This window comes from Daphnia magna, linkage group LG7 (genome assembly GCF_020631705.1).
Source record: "Daphnia magna isolate NIES linkage group LG7, ASM2063170v1.1, whole genome shotgun sequence".
Classification (NCBI taxonomy): domain Eukaryota; kingdom Metazoa; phylum Arthropoda; class Branchiopoda; order Diplostraca; family Daphniidae; genus Daphnia; species Daphnia magna.
This window is the reverse complement of record NC_059188.1, coordinates 3,131,320-3,153,311: the sequence shown is the minus strand read 5'-3', so window position 1 is coordinate 3,153,311 and position 21,992 is coordinate 3,131,320. Positions and strand designations below refer to the sequence as shown.

At 37.5% G+C, this 21,992-nt stretch overlaps 4 pseudogenes; all 4 read right to left on the bottom strand.

The window, feature by feature from the left end:
• Positions 1-896: 896 nt before the first annotated feature.
• Positions 897-2,268, bottom strand: LOC123474205 (annotated as a pseudogene).
• Positions 2,269-3,908: 1,640 nt separating this feature from the next.
• LOC123474203 lies at positions 3,909-5,582 on the bottom strand (annotated as a pseudogene).
• Positions 5,583-7,345: 1,763 nt separating this feature from the next.
• LOC123474196 lies at positions 7,346-8,451 on the bottom strand (annotated as a pseudogene).
• Positions 8,452-18,125: 9,674 nt separating this feature from the next.
• On the bottom strand, positions 18,126-20,013 carry LOC123474382 (annotated as a pseudogene).
• Between the last annotated feature and the right edge of the window lie 1,979 nt (positions 20,014-21,992).

Here is a 21,992-nt window from a genome sequence, read left to right as displayed (position 1 = left end):
TGGCAAGGGCTTTTCATTCTTGTATCATTCTCCCGTTTTGGACGTTTAGTAAAATCGTAATTATTTAATGAAAATTTTCGGTATCTGGAGGGGGAGTGGGAGCAAAGACCAGAAACTTTGGCACGGCTGTTCGGGCAAAAATTTTCTTATTTCAGACCTCAGAAGGTGTTTTTTCTAATCGTTGTAACACCAGGAATCTGAGGAACAAAAGATCGTTGAATAATTTTGAGTTTTTTTATCGCAAACGAGTCAAAATGTGATAACCAATCAGCATTCGGGCCGGGGCCATTTTGTGGGAAATATTGGTGAGGGTGCTTGAGGCTATGAAAAAAAACAATGTCTACAAAAAAAATCATTTGATTTTGGACAGTGCTGGTGTGTTGTCTCTTTCTTCATTGGATATTTGCATTATAACAATCTAAAGGTAAAAAATTTAATATTTTCTAGTTGTTCTATTTCTTTTTTCTTCATTAAATCTGTAACCAAAGAGGTGGGAGTCTCAATCTTGCTCGTTATCTGCAATACAGCTTTTCATTTTTGTTCTTTTCTTCTTTTGATTTACATTTCTCTCTTATTTGACTGGCTTATTGCGGTCAAACTCATGAATTACCTTATGGTGTGTTTAATTTCCATGGAATGATACTGTACTCAATATATTACATTCCTTGTTTATTCATATTGTAAGGTCTGGCCATTTCTTTAATACACGTGTTCAAAATCATAATCAAATAATTGTATCTGGGTTTTCCTTTCTGTGTCGTTTTGTCGATTATGAGGCTTCCTAATCATGAGCAGTAGCTTCGTAGCCTGTCATAATTCGAACTAGAAAGAGACAACCAAAAATCATAATTATTTAAAACCAATTAGAAAAATTATAAGTGATGCTTACTTTTACGTTATTTAGCTTGACAAGCTGGTCCTGTGCCCTTGTAGCCTGTCATTATTCGAATTAACTAAAGGGACAGCAAAAAAACCAAATTATTTTAAATTAAATAAATAATTGTTAGCAACGCTTACTTTTCCGTTACTAAGCTTCACAAAATTTCCTTCAGGGGTACTGACGATTTTGTATTTTTCGAATTTAAATGGTATGCCAACTTGTTCGATGGCAGTGGTCGAACGAGCAGTGGTCGAACTGGCAGTGGTCGAACGGTCAGTGGTCGAGCTGGCAGTGGTCGAACTGGCAGTGGTCGAACTGGCAGTGGTCGAACGGGCAATGGTCGAACGGGCAGTGGTCAAACTGGCAGTGGTTGAACTGGCAGTGGTCGAACTGGCAGTGGTCTAACGTGCAGTAGTCGAACGGGCAGTAGTCGAACGTGCAGTGGTCGAACGGGCAGGGGTCTAACGGACAGTGGTTGAACGGGCAGTGCTCGATCGGGCAGTGGTGGAACGGGCAGTTGTCGAACAGGCAGTGGTCGAACGGGCAGTGGTGGAGCGGGCAGTTGGTATAGCTGGGGCAGGTAGAGCTTTGGAACCACCATTTGCCGCGGGATTTGCTGTTAATGAGATTGAGTGAAATGGAACAATAATCCTGCCCGAAGTGTTCGAGTGGACAGTTTGGTCAGTGGCTTTATTTAAGGCACTTGCAGGATTGGATGGCCCCCAACAAGTATTACCAGTTGAACCAGATTTCGCTCGATTATTGACTAAAACTTTAAATACAAAAAGTAATAATTAATAACGAAGAGGGAATAATAAAAATAATAATGAATGGTTTGTAGAAGAAACCACATTAGCCATACCCAGTGAAGAATTATTTGTGCTTGAGTCTCTCTCACCATTTAGCACATCAAAAGAGGTAGCGAGTGTTCTCTGGCTGTCACAGCACCCTTCAGTTTCTCTTTATTCTCCCTTGAATTTTTTTCGGAATGATTGCCCTTGCTCAGTGGCAAGGAGGCTAGCTGCTTCCGCCCCTGACACAAAGGTGTGAAAGGTTGGTTCGCTTGAGTTTGATATTTTAATAAAAGTAATGACTTGGGCATTACTATCTTCAGTCAGCCACCTGCCCTATTAAAGAAAAAATTGTTACGATTTCAATTGAAGCTTACATAATTTAAAAAATACCCTTTCCTTTATTCCCCTAATCCTTATGGATCTTGTTGAGCGTTTGTCTGAATGAATTCGACTTTTCTTTGAATGGTTGTCCTGTTGAAAGAAGAGTATTTCACGTTACAAATTGTTGTAGTAAAAATGGGTAGTTGAAATAAACCTTACGTTAAGTTGCTGATAAACACCGCATTCTCTTTGTCGTTGAACAGCAGTCGGCGCGCGCAGGCGGGCGCGTCAAGTGGCAAATCAGACGAATCAGGATTTTCCATAAGGCCCTATGTAAAGTGTAGTTCGACCTGATTGCCGCTACGAGGCTTCAAGAAATCAGGTAAATCTAGGGGTGCATTGTTATTGCGGTCCCTACTAGCAGAAAGATAGCGCGTGGTGTGTAGTGCTTGTGCCTTTGAAAAAACACGTCGTTTACAATGAATATGGAAAATAGAATAGAATGTGGAGTTACGGAACATTTTATTATATTTAATTTTTCGGAAGGGGATATCGGGCTGTATCTCACACCCACCATGATGGACAATCTTAACACGTGTAAGTTAAAATTTTTCTATGTTTTACGTCATTTAGGACCACGAAAATGTGACTGATTTTTTTCTTTCTCATAGATCAGCTATATATTGATGAATTGGTTGAAGGCGTCCAGGAAAAACTGCGTGTCATGCTTCGTGAAGGCATAGATCCCACAAAAAAATGGCCAGCATCTGAGCAGAAGTGTCCCACCAGTAATGTCCCTCGAGGTATTATACATACTCATGTTAAGTCAGTTTTAGGTATATTGATTCTTCTTCGTTTCAACTAGCAGAAACTGAGGCTAATGAGGTAGGGGATGGGGTCCATCATGTCACCCAAGGACGAAAAAAGAAGACGTGTGGCTCCACCTACACACATGGCTCGGCAGTCTTCTGCCCCACCTGATTACTCAGGATTTTATGGGGACGATGTGGATCCCGATCCTGACCAAATCAACGAGCTTGACGAGGTGTCGAAAATGCCAACAAAAGTCTTGCCTCCTTCGAAGAAAGCTACACCCAAACCATCGATTTCTGGTCCTGTAGAAAGGGAGTCAGAAGACGAGATCGTTGACGGACGGAAATGGAGCCGAGAGGAGACTTTTACGCTGCTAGACATCATGAAGATTATGTTACCTCAGTTTTCCCTGCCAAATGTGAAAAAAGCAACCCTTTGGAAAAAGGTAAGATATTGTTTTGACGTCCATAGTGTATTCAACCATTATTTTCACTATCACACCGTTTTGTAATACATTTCTTATTTTACAGATGGCTGAAAAAATGAAAAAGCAGGGCATATTCAACCGCTCTGACGCAGATTGCAGTGCAAAGTGGCGCAACCTTAAGCAGCGCTACCACAAGCTGACTTCCCCGTTGCAAAATAAGTCCTCCCAACGCCAAGCTGAATGGCCATTCATGGCAAAAATGGATGTGTTATTAAAAAATAATCCTGTCGTCACCCTTGAACACGTAGCAGAGGTTGTTGATGGCGAAGTACGAGAAGCCAAGGTATGTACTGTTTTGGTATGAAACTCTTTTGGTTATTCAACCGTTATTCATACGTTCTTTTTTAGGGTATAACACCAGCCGTCCAGAAAAGAAACTTTGAGGATTCCTGCCCTAAGTCGGACTGGAAGAAGCTGCTTTTAGATGCCGAAAGAAATAGAGGTGAATCTCTAAAGGCTCTAGTTGCAACCCAAAAAGAAAAACTTGTCGTGTATGGCCGCCTGGCAACGGCCGTAGAAGGGCTGTTAAAGAACGCAGAAGAAAAGTAATGCGCTCTTTTTCCTATCCTTTTGATTTAAAGAAACTCAGAAGTGATCTCAGTTGAAGATGATCTCAGTTGTAATGTTTCAGTTGCTCACTGTAAGAAAAATTTCTGTATTTTCGTTTAAGAAAAATAAATGCATTTTTTTCAATGATTCCTCGTGTCGAGCTGCAAAAAAAAACCATGAAAAGAGATTATTGAGTCATTGATGTATTTTCTTCGGAATTCCAGCATAGACGCTATTCGGTCACGTTTTGCTTTGCCATTCAACCTATTGTTGTTGTCTTCATAGAAGTGATCTTCGTTTTCATCAACTTCCGCGCCTTGCAAAAGCCCCTGGTCGATTCCATCTATTTCGACGACGAAGTTGTGGAGACAGCAAGCAGTTATGATAACGCTGGGAATGAGGTCCAGCCGTAGCATGTATAAAAATTTTAGTCTCCGCCATTTATTTTTTAATAACGCAAATGCGCGTTCTATGCATGCCCGGTCACTATTCAAAGTGCGGTTGAACCTGCGACGCGTCTAATCAAAGTACATAACAAAATTAAACGGTAGTGCAGGTACCAAACAATGGTAGAAGAACAGATATGAATACTTACTTCGGTTAACCTCGTTCTTGGGTATGATTTCATGAGGTAATCAGAAAGCGGATAAGCCTGATCTCCCAATATATGATAACCAGTTCCTGTAATTGAATGTAACGCTTAGTAATAAAATCATGTAGTGCGATAATACTATAATACCCCCAAGTATTTGCGGTAGCTGTCGTCCTAATGCGCTATTCTCAAACACACGGGCATCGTGCATGGAACCCGGCCAGCCCGTACTAACACTGGTGAATTTAAGACTTTTCGTGCTAGTTGCTTGCAAAATAACTGCACAAAATTTCTTTCGGCATGTGTAAGCAGCGAAATGCTGCATTGGCTGATAGATTTTGATTAAAGTGCTGTCCACGACGGCTATGAATGACAGGCACAACAGATTTGAAACTTGGAGGCCCAATGAATGAAAACAAAACAGCAAATTAACTAACCAATTGTGTAGGGAAGCGAAAATTGCTCAACGACATCCACCAGTTGGTTACGTTGCGGCCATGTAATAAAATTAGTTGAATTAGCTTTAATAATCAGGCAAGTGGTGAGAAATGTAAAATGGGCATCACCTGTAGGACGTCAAATTTATTACATGCAGTTTCTTGCACAACTAAATTTGCCTTTTCTTACCTTTCATCATGCCAAATCTATCCCCAATTGCACGGAATGAATCTTGGTTTCCCAGTGTCCATATTGTTAAGTATAGTTTCACATCAGGTGGGACGTAAGCTACTTTTGTAGTCACCTCTGGAAATGTTTAAAATCGCCGTTTAAGTTCCTGAATGTGCATATCAGCAATTCTTAAATGCATCTAAAGATGTACATTAATTAATATTCGTAATACCTGAAATGCCGTTCGTGACATCCTAAAATGCTGTTTAAACAATTCGTCTGTGTACCGTTCGACGGTATATTGGATATAATTGGTAATCCCAACAAAACTTGTAGGTCCCAGACGATGGTTCTGTATTGCCAAAAACAACGCTAAACTAGGCGACAATTCATTCACGATCACTTCGATTTCATCGTCTTCTTCGTTCATCATTTCTAAAAACACACTAAGAATCGCTATTAGTTCCCTCATTGTTTTCCTAAATTTTCCCGTCTGCCCATACAAAAATAGGCAACGCTGTGTACCTAGAAACAGCAAGCAGACCGTCTAGTGGAAAATCAGTGTAATCAGAGCAATCAGACGAATCCTGATTCGTCTGATTCGCCACTTGACGCGCCCCAGGATACTGTACATACAAATTTAAAACTATTGTTTATTTTCGTTGATATATAATGCACAACCAAGTACAGCTGACCTAACGTTTAGTTTAAAATAAAAACAGCGACGCAAAAATTACGAGGGGAGGGAAGGGTTTATCACGTGATGATTCTAGCCAATCAGGGAATGGTACATGCCCTAAGGCTGACGAAGGCCAGTTCAAGATGTATTGAACGTTCATCGGAGGCCAAGTTGAATACAGTCTACTAAATGAAATACCACAGTGTTGTATGGTCAAAAATAATATTTAATATTTAATGATTTATTAATTACTTTACTTGCGACATGATGTTTAATAAAAATTTTTATAAATCTTATAAAATATATAAATACATTTCATAGCTATTAACATTATTTACATCAATTAACATTACTTTATTATAAAGTATGTTAGTTGATAGTAGAGTAAATTGATTGTAAAGTAAATTCAAAACACAAGGAGAACTAAACTAAAATAAAATGAGTACAATCGAAAAGCAAAAATTGATGTCAGAATTAAATAAAACTCTATTGGAAAAAGTAATCGACTTACAAAAAAACAGTTTCAGATAACTGTACAAAAAAATTATACAAGGTATTATTAACTCAATGTTTACGTAAACCAATTTTTGAAAAAATTTTACTCGCTTTCAGGAAGATAGCTTAAAATAAAAAAATAATTTGAGGAATCAGAACTAAATAGGGTAGATAGGTTTAGTATACAGTAAAAATATTTAAAATTAACTTAATCAATAATATGCAATAATAGAAACAAGTAGAACTCATAGAAAAGAAAACGAGAAACTGAAATTAAAACTTGAACAAAAGGAATCAGGTAATAAATATTTATAACTATTACATATTTCTAATAATATATTATTTACATTTATATTTAATTTATATTTACAGAAATAAAATACATGAAATCCGAACAATTAAAAACACATCTTGATGAAAACCAAAACATTGACAATCAAGAAGTGAACCATACATCAAGTATGAATATTGAGATGAATGATAATTCATCTGAGATAACTATTAAAAACTATGAATTACCGGTAATAAAACTTTGGATAAAATCTATCTTACCCGATCAAAGTTATTTTGTTTTTACTTTACTTGTACTGAATTCAGAGACACAAATACAAATAGAACGGTAATATAAATAGAACGGTTCATCTGCATCTACTGGTTGACAGACTCACAATGTTGCGAAACATAGTAAGGCAATGTTTCCAATAGCAATATGTATTAAATGGTGCAATAATCAGCAAAAAATGTATGTAACATAGTGTTGGGTAGCTCAGTGGTATAGCCCTGTATTGCTGAGTATGATATATGGTTCAAATCTAGGAAAAGTAACATAATTTTATTTAATTATATATATGGAGTTTATGTGTAATATGACTGTTTATGTGAAGTAAAGTTACTTTATACCTTACTAATCATCAATTATTATACTTAAAAACTAAAGTTTAGGAAAAAGTTTAGTATAAGTTTAGTAAAGATTAGTAGTAGTATTTCTATATCTTGTCTGACAAACATGTAGTTAAGTAATACTTCACTAATTTTATTTAGGGAAAGCCAACCAGACCAACAATAAAAACGTTAAAAAATATACTTCGATCAGGTTTGAACCCAATACTTCAGTATTACTCAGTGTGCCCACTTGCTTGGTAGTCGAAATCCCCAAACAGTTGCCAGATTTTCGGAAAAATCACCATTCGCCAAAGTCAAAAACACCAAAAAATCACCACCAAATTTTTTTTAGTTTTTAATACAAAAAAACGTTTTAAAAGGTTGAAAAGCGTTAATTCTTGTTTATGTATCAATTAAAACACACTCAAATTAAAGTTACAGGTTAAACATTGCTTGTAAGTGTTAAAAACAATTTCTAAATTTGGTATTCTGTGTTAACGAATGAGGGAAAACGGCGCACTATTCATGGATAATTGGTGCGTTCGATTTAACATTTTTGGCTAAAATGACAAGTTCTTTTGGAAATTGGATTTTTGAAGCTGACTTTTCTTCATTCAACATCCAAAATTTTGCTTTGAGAATTGCATCAGTAGTAGGAGTCTCCTGCCGATTTTGCTTATCATCCTTGACTTCCTTCAAATGACTAAATACCCTCTCGGCTGATGCGTTACTAAATGGCAAACATAACAAGAGGTACATGCACTCAGTTAGATTAGGGAAAACGGGTTCACCGCAAGGATTTAGAGTAGAGAGAACTGCTTTCCAATAATCGTCAACTTTCATATTATACAACGCATAGCGATCTGTGACGCCAAAGTGAGATAAGGGCAGACTTGCGTGTTTCCTCCATTCGCTGTCAGCCAAATTAGGATCACAAGATTCCTTCAATTGTGGGAAACGTTTGAAAACTTCAGCAAGTGAGGCAGGATTCAACTTTCGGGCATTCTTCGGTTGTACTAGACTAGAAAATTCGTAGACTTCGTCCTTCAGGTCAAAACGCTAAGTGACTTCTGAATAACCAGTTTGGTAAAACTTTCTGAATGATTTCAGAAGTAGATTGAATGGCTGAAAATTCTGCTCAAAGGAAACGTTGCATGTCATCTTATAATTTAGCTTGTACGCTGCCTCGTTAGCAGGAGTTCGTGACTCTTTAGGAAAAGCCTTGTCTGCAGATTTCAAGCCGTCTTCTTGTGCCTTAATTTCAGCTTCTTTTCTTTCTTGGGAAAAATAAACAGTGTTCTTAAACGCCGATTTCGGCTTTGATTTCAACTCAAACATGGTTTCAGTAGCCTGTAACCCTAAAAAAATCAAAAGATTTTAGGAAACACTAATAGCACAGACAACGAAGTGGAAGACTGCGATCGCCTATACTGGCCAAAGGGCGATGCTCGTGACTGCCACCAGGTTCGCGTCGTATGTTCTAGGCCCGTTTCTTAAAGAATTTTATTATGTCCCTACTGATCAGATGCTTTACACACCCGGGGTTTGTGAGGAAACTATTGCATCCAATTTTTTTATTTTTATTTCTTAATCACCTGTAGCCCTTTGTAAAATCCCTTGAATTATTGAATGGGTTTGGCGAAGGTGCACTGGTGGAACCATCCCAAGCATTGCAGAGGACGAAAAGGGTGTCGACGGGAAAGGTCCTAGTTAGCGGAGTGGGAACAATCGGACAGATGGCGATAACCCACTTATCGGACCACAAACAATGGATCGAAGAGGGGACGGTGTTAGGAATAATCGAGCCAGTGACCGAAAAAAGGAGGGAGACACGCCAGTAGCCGTCGCGACAGCAGAGGCAGAGAAGAAAGCGCGCCGAGAGCACAAATTTGACAGCAGGATTGGAGAAGGATTAATGCCGACAGACAGAGAAAAGATCCGAGAAGTGTTAGTGGAATATGGCGACTATTTTTCGTGGCCCGGAGACCAACTAGGACTGTGTACGGCAGTAGGGCAGACAATAGAGGCCAGGGGAAAGGACATCCGTGACCGAGAGGCTGAAACTAGAGAGACTATACCCCTGGACGAGGAGGTGCAAGAAGCTCGAAATGAAAGGGTGGACGATCAGGTGCGTCGATCGACACGAGTCCGGATGCCACCAGTACGATACGGACAAATGCCGCAGGTGGCAGTGGGGGCTTTTCTCCTTCTGCTAGGACTACTAGGACCGCGGATGGGGGAACTTTTCCCACCTACTCAACTGCGGTCGGTAGACGACTCAGTAGACGACTCGGAGAGGGAAAAACGAGCGGCGGAACATCATACATACCCATTCGAGCTATGGGGTGTGGGAGCAGCGTTGTTCATGGCCAGTGTGGCTGTGTTCAGCATCCAGTGGTGCCACGGGAGAAAAGGAGACGTTAATAGGGCCGACCTTCGGGAACGCCTACGGATAGTGGAGGAGTTCGAAGAAGAAGAAGCTAAGAAGCGACGTGCGCGGCGGTGGAGTACCGCCGAAAAAAAAGGATGATGTTTTTTTGGGGGGTGTCATGTGGCCTATATCATGTACCAATGTTCCCGGTTTTCTTTCGGTATATTTTTTTGTAATGTTTGTTTTTTTTTGTAATGCATTCGGGGACGAATGCAGCTAGAGGGGGGGATGTCACGTGGTCAATGACCACGTTATGTGATCCGGTATGGAATGCTACCGGACGTGTGACGTCAGTGTTTCCCCCCCATATATAGTCCCCCGTGGTCGTGTATCAGGGGGCAGTCTTAGTCTTGTGAACCGTCAATACAACATACTGTTACAATATTGCTAGGGGATTCGTTATCTGGGGCGATTTGTGGCTGTATCTGAGAATAGACTATTTCGTTTGTAGGGCCCTGATTTTTTCTGGCTACTTTATTTTTGGTTGTGAATCCTGTAACTATTTTCCCAGCGCTTCGAAATACTTTTGTAAAATTATCCATTTACTTTTTTTAGGCAATAAGTTCTAATTTCCTTTAGTAGTGGCGCTTATTGGTAAAAAATCAATAGATATTTGGCAATGTGGGAAAAATTAAAGGTGGCGCTATCTGAGGTACCGGAAAGATATAGGAAAATTTAAGTCTCTAACGGGGTTCGGGGTTCGAATTTCACTGTCACCAATGTGAAGCTTGACTCTCCGAGTGAGAGTAGGCTTCCCAAATAAGACGAGATAGAGAGGGGAATTTTAGGTAGACTTACAGTGTGCGCATCGTGATAACTAGCGGCGGTAGAGTAGAACGCGGCGGGTCGGGGCACAAAACAGTTTATTTAGCACAACACTTACACTTACAAAATTAAAAGAACTTGTCGAGTCGAGCACTAGAAAAAGACTGAATTCGTTAGGGTTTTGGGGGGACATTTTATACGGGAGAACAAGGTCAGTTTAATTCAACATACGGGGAAAGGTTGAGAATATTTTAGTGTAAATTTAACACTGAAGTGTAAAAAGGTGCCGGGTGAGGGTTTTCGGGTTAGGGTTCTCCGTGGGAACCAAGGTCGCACATCGGAGGTGTGAAATCGGCGGTGGTAAAAAGGTTCGCGGCTGGCCGTTCCTTACAGTAGTTCAATCGGAAAAATTTGCTATCCAGTAAAATATAGTGTTGCAGACGACGATAATTTTTGATTTTTGTCTGCAATTTGTATTAATACTACCCAATAACAATAAATGTTTGTTATACTGCTTGCAATCTATAGATTATTGGCGCAGTGGTATAATACAAGTCTAGTCATTCTCATTCACTAGGTTCAAACCTAAGCGCAGTTTATATCTCAACGTTTTTATTTTGTTGGGAAAACCTTGCTTAAATGTTTTTTGACGGGATTTTAGAAATCGGTTGCACAACAGACCTATATTTTTTGAATTATAATGTTTCTTCTTGTAATTTGAATAAGTATTTTAATGAAAAAAGAATTAGTAATTGCGGAGGCAACCCTGTTATCAATAGTGAACAAATTTGCTATCCAGCTAAATATAGTATTGCAGACAATGATAATTTTAGATTTTTTGTCTGCAATTTGTATCGATATTAACCAACAATAGTGAATTATCCTCAACTTACATAATATTTACTAACTTGAATAACATAGTGGTATAAGACGATGCTCATGATGATAAGAATTCATGTTCGATCCAGATAACCAACTTAATTTTTTTTTAAAGCAAATTAGTATGGGAAAATGATGATTTGGCAGTCGTAATCGTTTATAATTTCAAGGTTTTACATTTACTATTTTCTATTTCCTATCGAAGTTTAAAACACAGATGGTAGAACTTGAAGGCAACAGTTGTATTTTCTTAAATACACAGCATTAAAAAAAAGGAACAATAACAATGAACACATAAATTTAATGATGCACCATATATTTCTGATAACAAAATAAAACTATAAACGTAAATATAAATATAAAATGATATACATAAAACTAACTTTGCAACATACTGTTTAGCCTTAAGAAAAGCAGACGATGATCAGTTCAGATTTGTATTGTGCAATTTATATCGATATTCGGTAACAAAAGATTTGTTCTTTGCAAAGCAACTTTAAATACCGATTCAAAAGCGCTGTGGATGAAGACGGCATGCGCATGTAAAAGGTTCGGAGTTCAAATCCACCTATAGGTAAAAACTTTATTTTTAATTTTGTTTTGCACAATTTTTTTACAATACGTCATCTGTTGGATATCGGTAAAACTACTTGAAAAGTATCGCTACAACGATTTATCTAAAAATATCGACTATCTAACATTTATCAAAAAATATCGATAAATCGTTAAAAAGTTTAGATAGTCGCCAACACTATCGCCAACACTACTTCGAGCAATGCCGAGCGGTTGGTTTAGAGTAGTGGCTCTTCTACGACATAGAAGATTTTTTCTGTCACGAGCCGATAATCTCGTACCGCTTTCTTGGGGGCTCCAATCTCGTACCGGTACGAGATAGATGGTACGAGATAAAAATGGTACGAGATAGGGGTAGACCGTGATAAGCTTGAAAAGTTTTATTTCAAATGCAAAAAAAGGTAATCTAGTGCAAAATCTTAAATTCCATTTGATTAACTGTGTTGGAGATCGTTTACAATGACGACGTAAATTCACTCATGAATTTAAAAATAGTGTAGTGGGAATTTTTTATAGTTTCTATATTCCAATCTTCTAAGACGATTTCGTTTACCTTTTTTTCAATGGTTTTTTCATACGCATAGGGATAGTAAATGGCTGAGTGAGTGGATAGTTCTGTTAAAATTAAATTTTAGTCACGTCATTAGTTTTAATCTTAAAATTTTAGGTAGTAATTATTACTGTCAATTCCATGTTTTCAATTGTTAAATCTGATTCATCATCAGATAATTAATTATTTATAGTTAAATCTTCTTCGTTGTTTATGAATTCCTCGTTGTTGTTGATTTCCTGTCGAATCCCGTTTTCATTTGGAAATTTTTTCATCTCTTCTATCTCTGTTAATTATGTATGTATAATCATTTATTGTTAATGTTTCAAAATGTTTGTCGTAGAAATGTTGATTACCTATTTCTGGGTTATTTATTGTTAACTTCAGCTCTCCGTTCTCATTTTCCAATTTTTCTATTTGTTGGTTCTTGATGTGAATTTAGTGTTAATGATATATATATATTTTAATTTTAAGTCGAATTACTTTATTTACCTTATTTAATTCTAAATCCTCTAATTGTTTTTTTGTATTTTTCACTAGCAATCTGATATCGAGTAAAAATTTGTTACATTTTTTAATACGCAGATTTTTCATATATATTGAACTTGTTATTTTTGTTTTCTTCTGTTATTCTTGCTAAATTTGCTTGAAGTTTTAAAATTATGGAAACTAAAGATGATTTCGATTCACATAGAAGTTTTTTTTTCTTCAGCTTTAATGAATAAATTTGTAAGCGAACTTACAACATCTATATTCACTGAAAAATATTTGAAAAGTAAGTATTTATTATAATTAAATCTTTATGTATAAATTATTAATAACAATAGTTCTATAACTCATAAAAAGTCATCAAAAGGAGGAAAGCCAGAATTCATTCCACGAGCTGTGATGGAACAAAAGCATCTAGAAAAAATCTAGAGTAAGTAAATTACAATACACGATATTTTTAATTAATTAAATAACAAAACCCTTTACCTTAAAATTCACAGAATCCATTGTTGAAGCTTGGAAAAACTGAAATGGAGCCACACCTGAACTCATACGTAAGCTAGCAATGAAATGTATTGGCCAATTTTTGAACAACAAGCGTAGACTACTACTAAATATGTAAATAAAACACAAAATTGTTAAAAAATACAATATATTCAAGAACTAGTACTGCATTTCTTTATCATAAAAAACACGTAGAATAAAAAATTTAATTGACAATAAAATAAATGCATATTAACACAATATTATTCAATAATAAAATAAAATATGTGACAACATAGACTATTTACAATTTCAATATACATATATTGCATATTAATTCACCTGTAAAGATGTCAAAAAAATTCACTGGTCTACAAAATTAAAACTTCATCTATGTGATTTATCAACGGAAATTGAAAAATTTAAAAGTGAACTTACCGTAGCAAATTAAATGCCAAAATTTGTACAAGAAAAAACCAATGAACTAGAAAAGGTAAAATAAATTTATATAAACAAATTCACCTACCTGTAATTTTTCTATTCTTTTCACAGAAAATAACAATAGCTTAGATAAACCAATGTAAAAAGAGAGCTGCCTTTGACATAAGAGAATCTTTTGATAAATTATCAATTCTCACTGATGTATCGATATATAATTTCAAATTTTATTTCAATAAATAAATTAATAAGATACACTTAGGAATTAATTGAAAGAACAATAATTTCATCAACAAACTACGAATTAGCAAAAGAACCATCAACACCACAATATTTTTCAACACCGAAAAATAAAGTAACCAATTATATGCATACAAATATTAAAACATAACCTACAAATGTTTAATTAGGAAAAAGAATCTACGTTTTTTGCAGAAACACCAAAACTATTTATTTCAACATTTGAAATATTGAATACTCCAATTTCAAATCCAAATATTCTCCCACTAGATGGCAGTAATTCATTACAATAAAGTTAAATACATTAATTTATTTTCATATATTTTTTGAACGTTTTACTTGTGAAATTTCTATAGTTGTTTCCCCAGAATATAATTTGGCAGCATAATTCATATATAATTTAAATCCATCCTTTCCCTTCCATTTACTTCTTAACATAATTCCAGAGCTGAGCCTAGCTCACCGAAACCTGAGCTTAGCTCAAGCTCACGTACGCTCAAGCTCAAAGTTTTTAAAGTAATCGTCTAACGGAGAAAGCATAATACATCTGACAACAAGTGACGACGCCACACCACAAGGATGTGGTGTGGCTATGTCACTTGTCCACAACAGTGTAATTTTTCAAATTTTCTTCCTACTGTCTAGTAAGAGCGTAATATTGAATTCCTGTAAGCAAAAACTCAAATGTAGAGTGAATGAAATATCAAATACTACACCGAGTTGTTTATTTTTGGCGAGTCTTCGATGGAGAACTCTTCCATTTTCTACATGACATACCGTTTTGTTTCATGACGACGATTTATCGGAGTTGGAGTCCGACAAACAAGTTTGTTTTGGTACAAAGACTAGTCCGGATGTAGTGGTGGCAACCTAGTTTTTTTTGTTACTAGGTATTACTAGGTAAAATACCTAGTTTTTTTACAAAACTAGGTATTACCTAGTTTTTTTACAAAACTAGGTATTACTAGGTTATTTACCTAGTTTTCGCAAAAACTAGGTACGGTAATTGCAAAAAAAACTAGGTACTAGTTACTAGTAAAAGTACTTTAAAAAACTAGGTAAAATTTTTTAATAGGTAATTACCTAGTTATTTAGGTACCTAGTTTCAAAATTCAAACTACGTACAACTTTTAAACTAGGTTCTTCAAAAATGTTTAATTTCCCAAAAAATCAAATGTAAACTGCAGTACCCATACCAAATAAAAAATTACCATAGACTTCGATTTTGAATATCTTTGTATTCCTTTATTTGAATTACTGAAAAAAAGAAAACAGATTAAGGGTTTATGTCAAATTTCTTATTGATTCTGAAAAGCGTTTGCGATTCTAGTAAAACTGATGCACGTTTGTTTTTTTGTCTTTGCAAGAAAGTCCACTGCAAGAAAAAAGTCGCTCTGCGGATGCAGACGTTGCAGGCATGGCCAGATATTGCAATGCTATTCCAGACAGATTGGAAAACCTCCCTGACTTTTCGGTCCAGAAAGAAAAGGGGTCAATTTCCGCATCGAACTCTCCCTTGTCCAATATATCCAAGTAATCCTTAATCTCCATTTTTAATTCTACGACACTTGTTTTGCAACGCATGGCTGGACATGGAGTGTCAACAAGTCTCCTTCGTTTGAAGAGCTGCGTATGCTCTGAATCAGAACCAGACAGCAAGATCTCTGTGTGAACTGTGATTGGCAAAGTAATAGTTAGTTAGTCTAAAATTTGTTGTGAAAAATCTTGAAGAAAACGTGGTGAGACTGTGAGGGATGAGACGTGGTGAGGGACTGGGGGCGCGAAAAAACGTTGAGCAGCCTGCATAAAGAAATATCAAGTGTGTCACATAAAAATGAATAAAAAACATCGTTGCCATTATTTTGACAACGCTGCATAAAAATCAAAATTACCTAGGTAATTATCTAGGTAATCATTTTAAAAAACTAGGTATTACTATTACTAGGTAGAAAAATGGACGAAAAACTAGGTAAAAGTAGAGAAAAAAAAACTAGGTAATACTAGGTAACTAGGTAAAACTAGGTAATACTACCTAGTATTGCCATCACTATCCGGATGTACTAAAAAGCCGTTCACATACAGCGGAGTAGGGTAACGCGCTGTTGAATTCCCTGTATATTCAAATTTTTTTAAATTTATTGTTACTTAAAGGGTAAATGACATACTAAACTAAGAACTTGTTAATAAAAATCATACACAAAAAAAAATGTTATGGTCGGAAAACGATCCAAGTCCTTTGGGGAGGTTTTAAGACAACTTTCGTTTAAAAAACGATCTGCCTCGTTTACTTCGGTAGAAGATCTTCTTTTTAAAGCACTGAGAAAGCTTTTACTTGATCTTTTTCTGTTTGGTGAGCTATCAGCTTCACTGTCAATCCTGGTAGAAAAAAAATAATATATAGAATGAATGAGAAGTGAAATTTTACTGACTGTAACTCGACTGCGGCAGCAGTACGTCTTTGAACTTCGTTCTTCAGAAACTCTGTGTCACTGTATTTGGTTTCCTTATCTCGTACCCAAAGATGTGGATCAGAAAGAGAGGCCAATCGTAAATGTTTTTCAAGGAAAAGATGATCAAATCTAGCACTTATGCTATTCAGTAAGCAGCCGACCAGAGACATACAATGACAGATGCTTCTCTGTTGTTCCATATCAATCAGTTTTTCTTTCAGTACCGTTTTAGGGCATTCCACATCCAAGTGACATACTTTCCTCATTCTGGAAAATATCTAATGCTTGTGAGAGGGGTTTCATACCCAAACAAATTCTTTTAAGAACTCTTTTTCAACAGCAGTCAGCTTAGTGATTTTAAAATGTTCGAAGGTTTCTTTCAGGGCATCATCTTTTTCATTTATGAAATGTTCAACTTTCACCAATCCATCGTAGTAACTATTCCATCTTGTAGCATTTCAAATTATGAAAAGTTCACCCAATTTGGACTTGATGAAGACCGATGCTAGAGAGTTTCGTTGTTGTTTGTTCCAAACACTTCACAACTTGAAATCGAGAGATTTTTTAGGCTTCAAGAATTGACGATTAGAAATTTTCTCCATATTCAAAAGTATTAATGTTAACTTGTAACAATAATTACTTTAATACCTACGATAAATACTTTTGAGGGTTAAACTTAGGCAGGTTCTATCACTGATTTATTTGAACTGACTTTGACACAATAATGGCGTCTGCTTCTACAGGGTGAAAAATTTGAACAACGGCTATTGCCGATATCGGCCACCAAGAAGGCTTTGCTTGGCAGCGACCCTGGCTGCCTACACGAAGTTTACAATTACAGCATAGTTTACAAGTCAAAAGTCGACATCGATGATGGAATTGTAAAGAATCGAGATCTCTGACAACAGAGAAACGATGGCCTTCGACTTTCTAAAAAGCCACCCCTCTGGTGCCCCAAGCAAGGGGAGTTGACCGTTGTGGAAAAAGCCACCTTGTTTTCGACAGTATGGTCAAAATCTATTGCAATTTAAATCACAAATGATTTTAATCGCGATTTAAATAATTTTTTCATGATTTTAATTTTGATTTAAATCATTTTCAAATTTTGTGATTTTTTAAAATCAAAATCACCGTTTTTTGAAAAAATCTAAATTTTAATGCAAATTACAGAATCTTCATCATTCTTTCTCAAATATAACGATCATTGTGGGAATCGCGCCTGATACTTTTAGTTTTGTCCTGATTGTTTGGGAGGATGGGGCCAATTGAAACGCGGGGTCAATTAAAACAAAAATCTAGCTCTTGGTGTTCCTAACGCTTACGTGCAATGGAGACGTTGGAGCAGAGATGAAATGAGGAGGATGATGTAATGAGGATGAAAATGACTTAGGGGAAAAACGAACGGCTTTATTCTGGGTTGAAGAAATGAGGGGGGCTACAATTTCCACTAACGTGGGACAAAGAGAGAGAGAGAGACTGGGGGTACAGTGCCGGTCCACTTATACGACCACTTGGTGCAGCGGTCGTATAACCGGATGGTCGCATGAGTGGTCGGACGCTATAGTAGTAATTAGCAGGTGACGACTGATTAAAATTTGATATGATGCGATATCGTTTGGCTTGTCTCAGTACAAAAGTGTATGAAATATTAAAAATGTAGGCTCAAATCAAATAGAAACAAGACTAGAAAAAATACGCCATGACGAAAACAAACAGAATAAAAAAATTAAACATTTAGGATATGGGCGCGCAACTTTTGGGCAAGTTCAAGAAGAACAGGGTCATTAATAGGCATAGTAATGGCTTCAACAGCATATTTCAACAGATTATTACGCAAGTCGGTTTCGGGATCATACATATCTTCCTGACTAATTGGCTGACTATCACACTGGCTTATTGACATGAATGTATCTCCAACGGATGCGTTTAAAAACTCATCGACCTCTGTGACTAGCAGCAAATCATCATTTGCAACAATTTCAGGGTCATCTTCAAGATTGATCCACCTATTGACTAGATGGGCTTAATTGCCGTCAATTAAGTCGGCAAAGCCGGCTGAAACATGGACGTTAGATATAGCGTTGGTCAATTCGCGAACGGCAGACTCAATTTGCTTAGACCTAACCGGGCGAGCTTCAGGTGTTGAAGTCTCGGACAAATGTAGAAGGCATTTCGAATGACGCCAGCAATTAAGAATGACAGATTCAGACAAATTGTCCCATGACTGGCGAATAATCTGGCCTGCGTCTAAAATGGTAGCTGGACAACCAACACTGAGTCCTTTTCTTCCTTTTTTATTGTACTGGCTAACTGCTGGATTCGTTCGATGTCATCATATGCCTCGATGAACTTTGAAAGCATTCGCTTTTTGTAATCGATCTTGACAGCAGATATGATTCCCTGATCGAGTGGCTGGTGAACCGATGTTGAATTGGGTGGGAAAAAGAAGACAGAAACCTAAGAAAAAATTATCATTTAGAATTAGAAAACTGAATTAAAAGGAAAGAAAAATAAATACTTACCTGCCCTGTAGGATCTTCACAACTCACATCATGGCCCGAGAAGTTATCCATAACAAGAACAACGGGCTCATCTGTCCAGTCACGAACGGCAGGCAAAAAAATATTTTCCCACCAATGTCGGTAGACCAACGAATCAACCCAAGCATTTTTTTGGTTGATATAAGGGACTGGGCAAGGTGAATCACGAAAGCAGTGAGGTTTAACGGCTGAGCCGACAATCAGAGGGTCTACTTTGCAGGTCCCTAAAAAATTCAAAGTTAATTTGAATGTAAACGGTTTGCAATCATCAACGCATTTGTCAAATTAACTTACCATCAGCATTGACGCACAACACTAGAGTGACACGGTCTTTTGCCTTCAATGCTTTGGTCCCTCTAACTGTTTTCCGACTATCGTTGTAAGCGAGATAAGTCCGCGAAGGCATGGCGCGGTAGAACAACCCTGTCTCGTCCATATTAAAAATGTTTTTCGGATCATAATTGATCAACTGGACACGCAATTCACGCATAACCGGCTCAATCGCGGCCGTGTCGACATCGCCAGCCTCTCCGTAAAGGCGAATGCTCGCGCCAACTTCATAGCGCCTTCGCCAATTTCGGAACCAACCATCCGATGCTGAAAACCCAGAATCACCACGGATTTCAGCTTCACGTAACGCACGAGCTTGAATGTGTGCACGTGAAATCGACAATGGTTTGCATCGAAATTTTGGATTGCGCATCTCTGTAAACCTTCGCCGCATCTCTTCGTTACCTTAGCCGATAATTTTAAATCACCACTATCTACACCTTTTAAAATTTCATCTTGGTTTTTCCTATCTGCTGCACTTGGGATTTTGAAATGTCGAACTCGATCGCAATTTTACGTTGGGAATTGCCACTCTTTAACATGTCAATAACCTTCAGTTTATCTTTAACAGATAGAGGAGCTCTTACTCTCTTAACTTTAAAACCGTCACGTTGTCTAGCACTAAAAGTCTTGTTACGCGGATCTAAATTTTCTTTTGCTTTTCCCATTCTTCACGAGTACAATAGCGATGCGTTCTGATCCACTTACAACAGAACACTGGATGACGTAATGCTCTTTTGTTCAAAAAAGTCCAGCCCTCTCATCTTAATGAAGGTCAATTGTCATTTAAAAAAATAGACCTCGAAAAGGGATTAAAATAATCCAACTGTCGGTACATTTAGTGGCATAAAAGTTTGAACAGGGGCTGTTCGCGCCAAAAAGTGGTGCAAGCAGAAGGGTGGTCGTATAACCGGGTTGGTCGTATGAGTAGGCGGTCGTATAAGTGGACCGGCACTGTACTTAATTAATTCGCTACTTGATTTACACTGAACAAAAAAAGGGGCAAGGGCTTCTTAAAGTTAACATAAATTTAAAGGGCCCTTGCCACCTACAATCCTGCCCGTGAGGGCAGCACCGTAGGTGACACTTGGCGTCTGACAAAAATTTTGAAAAATTGGTTAAAGAATAGATAATTTCTACACAATTATATTCTTCTTTGCTGAATTAAATCAGTACTTTAGTTGGGGGGACCAAAAATTCACGAAGTGTTTCATTTGAACCCATTCTACCCTACACTAATTTTGCCCTTGCTATCAATCAATTGCAAAAAAATAAAAAAAAAATAATTACGAGTTTGTGGATGAAAATGACGATTTCTCATTGCTTTGCTCACAAACATATGGTTATATTCAAGCAAAAAATTTTGAAGTGGTTTTGATTTTGATTTCGAAATCGATTTAAATCATTTTTTTCATGATTTTGATTTATGATTTAAATTGCGATTTAAATCAATTCTAGAAAATGATTTGATTTGATTTAAGATTTGGATTTTAGCAATTTTGGCGAAAAGATTTGATTTAGATTTAAATCTTTTTTCATTGACAACACTGGTTTTCGAACAAAAAGAAGGTTGTAACGCACCTGACGTGCTTGCAGGCGCGTTGCAGAGAAATATAAGAGAATTTACTTGGGGGGATTTAAGCACACTGTATTTTCTGTGAGAAAAAGTGGGGATAAAACGTAGAGGACAAAAACGTAAGGACGAACTTTCTTTAAATTGAGGCAGGGAAAAATCAAAACATAAAAATTGAATGGATAGACGAGATAACTTGGTTACAAAAAAGACAAGACTGTCAAAACAGAAAACGAGAACACCCGACGACGACTTAGAAGGCCCTTGCCTCCCAAAGCCCTGCCTGATGAGGGCAGCACCTTAGGTGACAGTGGGCCCACCTGTCTACAGATACAGAATACCAAAAAAACCACCACGAAAATTGAAATAAAAAGGAGGGAATCTTCTTCCGGCCGCCACGCCAATGTTCACGTGTCTTATTGGGGCAGCAGCTCTCGGTAAGTCTCACGAGAGCCGCACACAGCTGGTGATGTTTCCATGAGTTGCAAATCACACAATACCGGAGATGCTTGCAGTCTCTTAGCCTGGAATGGCCGGCTACCACCACCGGCAGAAAACAGCCGTAACACCGGCGTTGTTTGAAGAACACCTTCAGTCGCTCTGCATTCGAGAGACCCATGAATTCCCTACATTCCGATGCAAAAAGACCGCAACTGGATGATCCAAATTTCCCTAAATCGTGAGGCAGGAAACACTTCACCGATGGGGTGAACCTGGGTACCACGGGCGGTGGTAAATCCATGTTGGTAAGCTGAGCGACGGGAATTCCATTCTCCTTTTTTCTTTTCACGTAAGAGAGACTCCACAAACTTATGCAATAAGGTCTCTCTTTCTTTCAAATAGTGTACGTGTAGGTTGACGAGATCTCGACCCACGTTGTCGATTTCTTCGTCAAGACTCACTATCATCCTTTGATGGCGGTACACTTGTTTTACGGCCTCTTCCCTGGCCATCACGAGCAAATGTTGTTTGTCACGAAGGTTTTTCGTACACTCACTTTCCATGTCACTGGATTCTTTAAGAGAAGCCTTTACTGATGGCCCAGATAATGGGGGACACTCGGCCATTTTAGAAAAACGTTTGCGTAAGCACTATTCAGATAAGGTGAAGGTTCACGTGTGAGTCGCGTGGGTCGTTGGAAACTGTGATG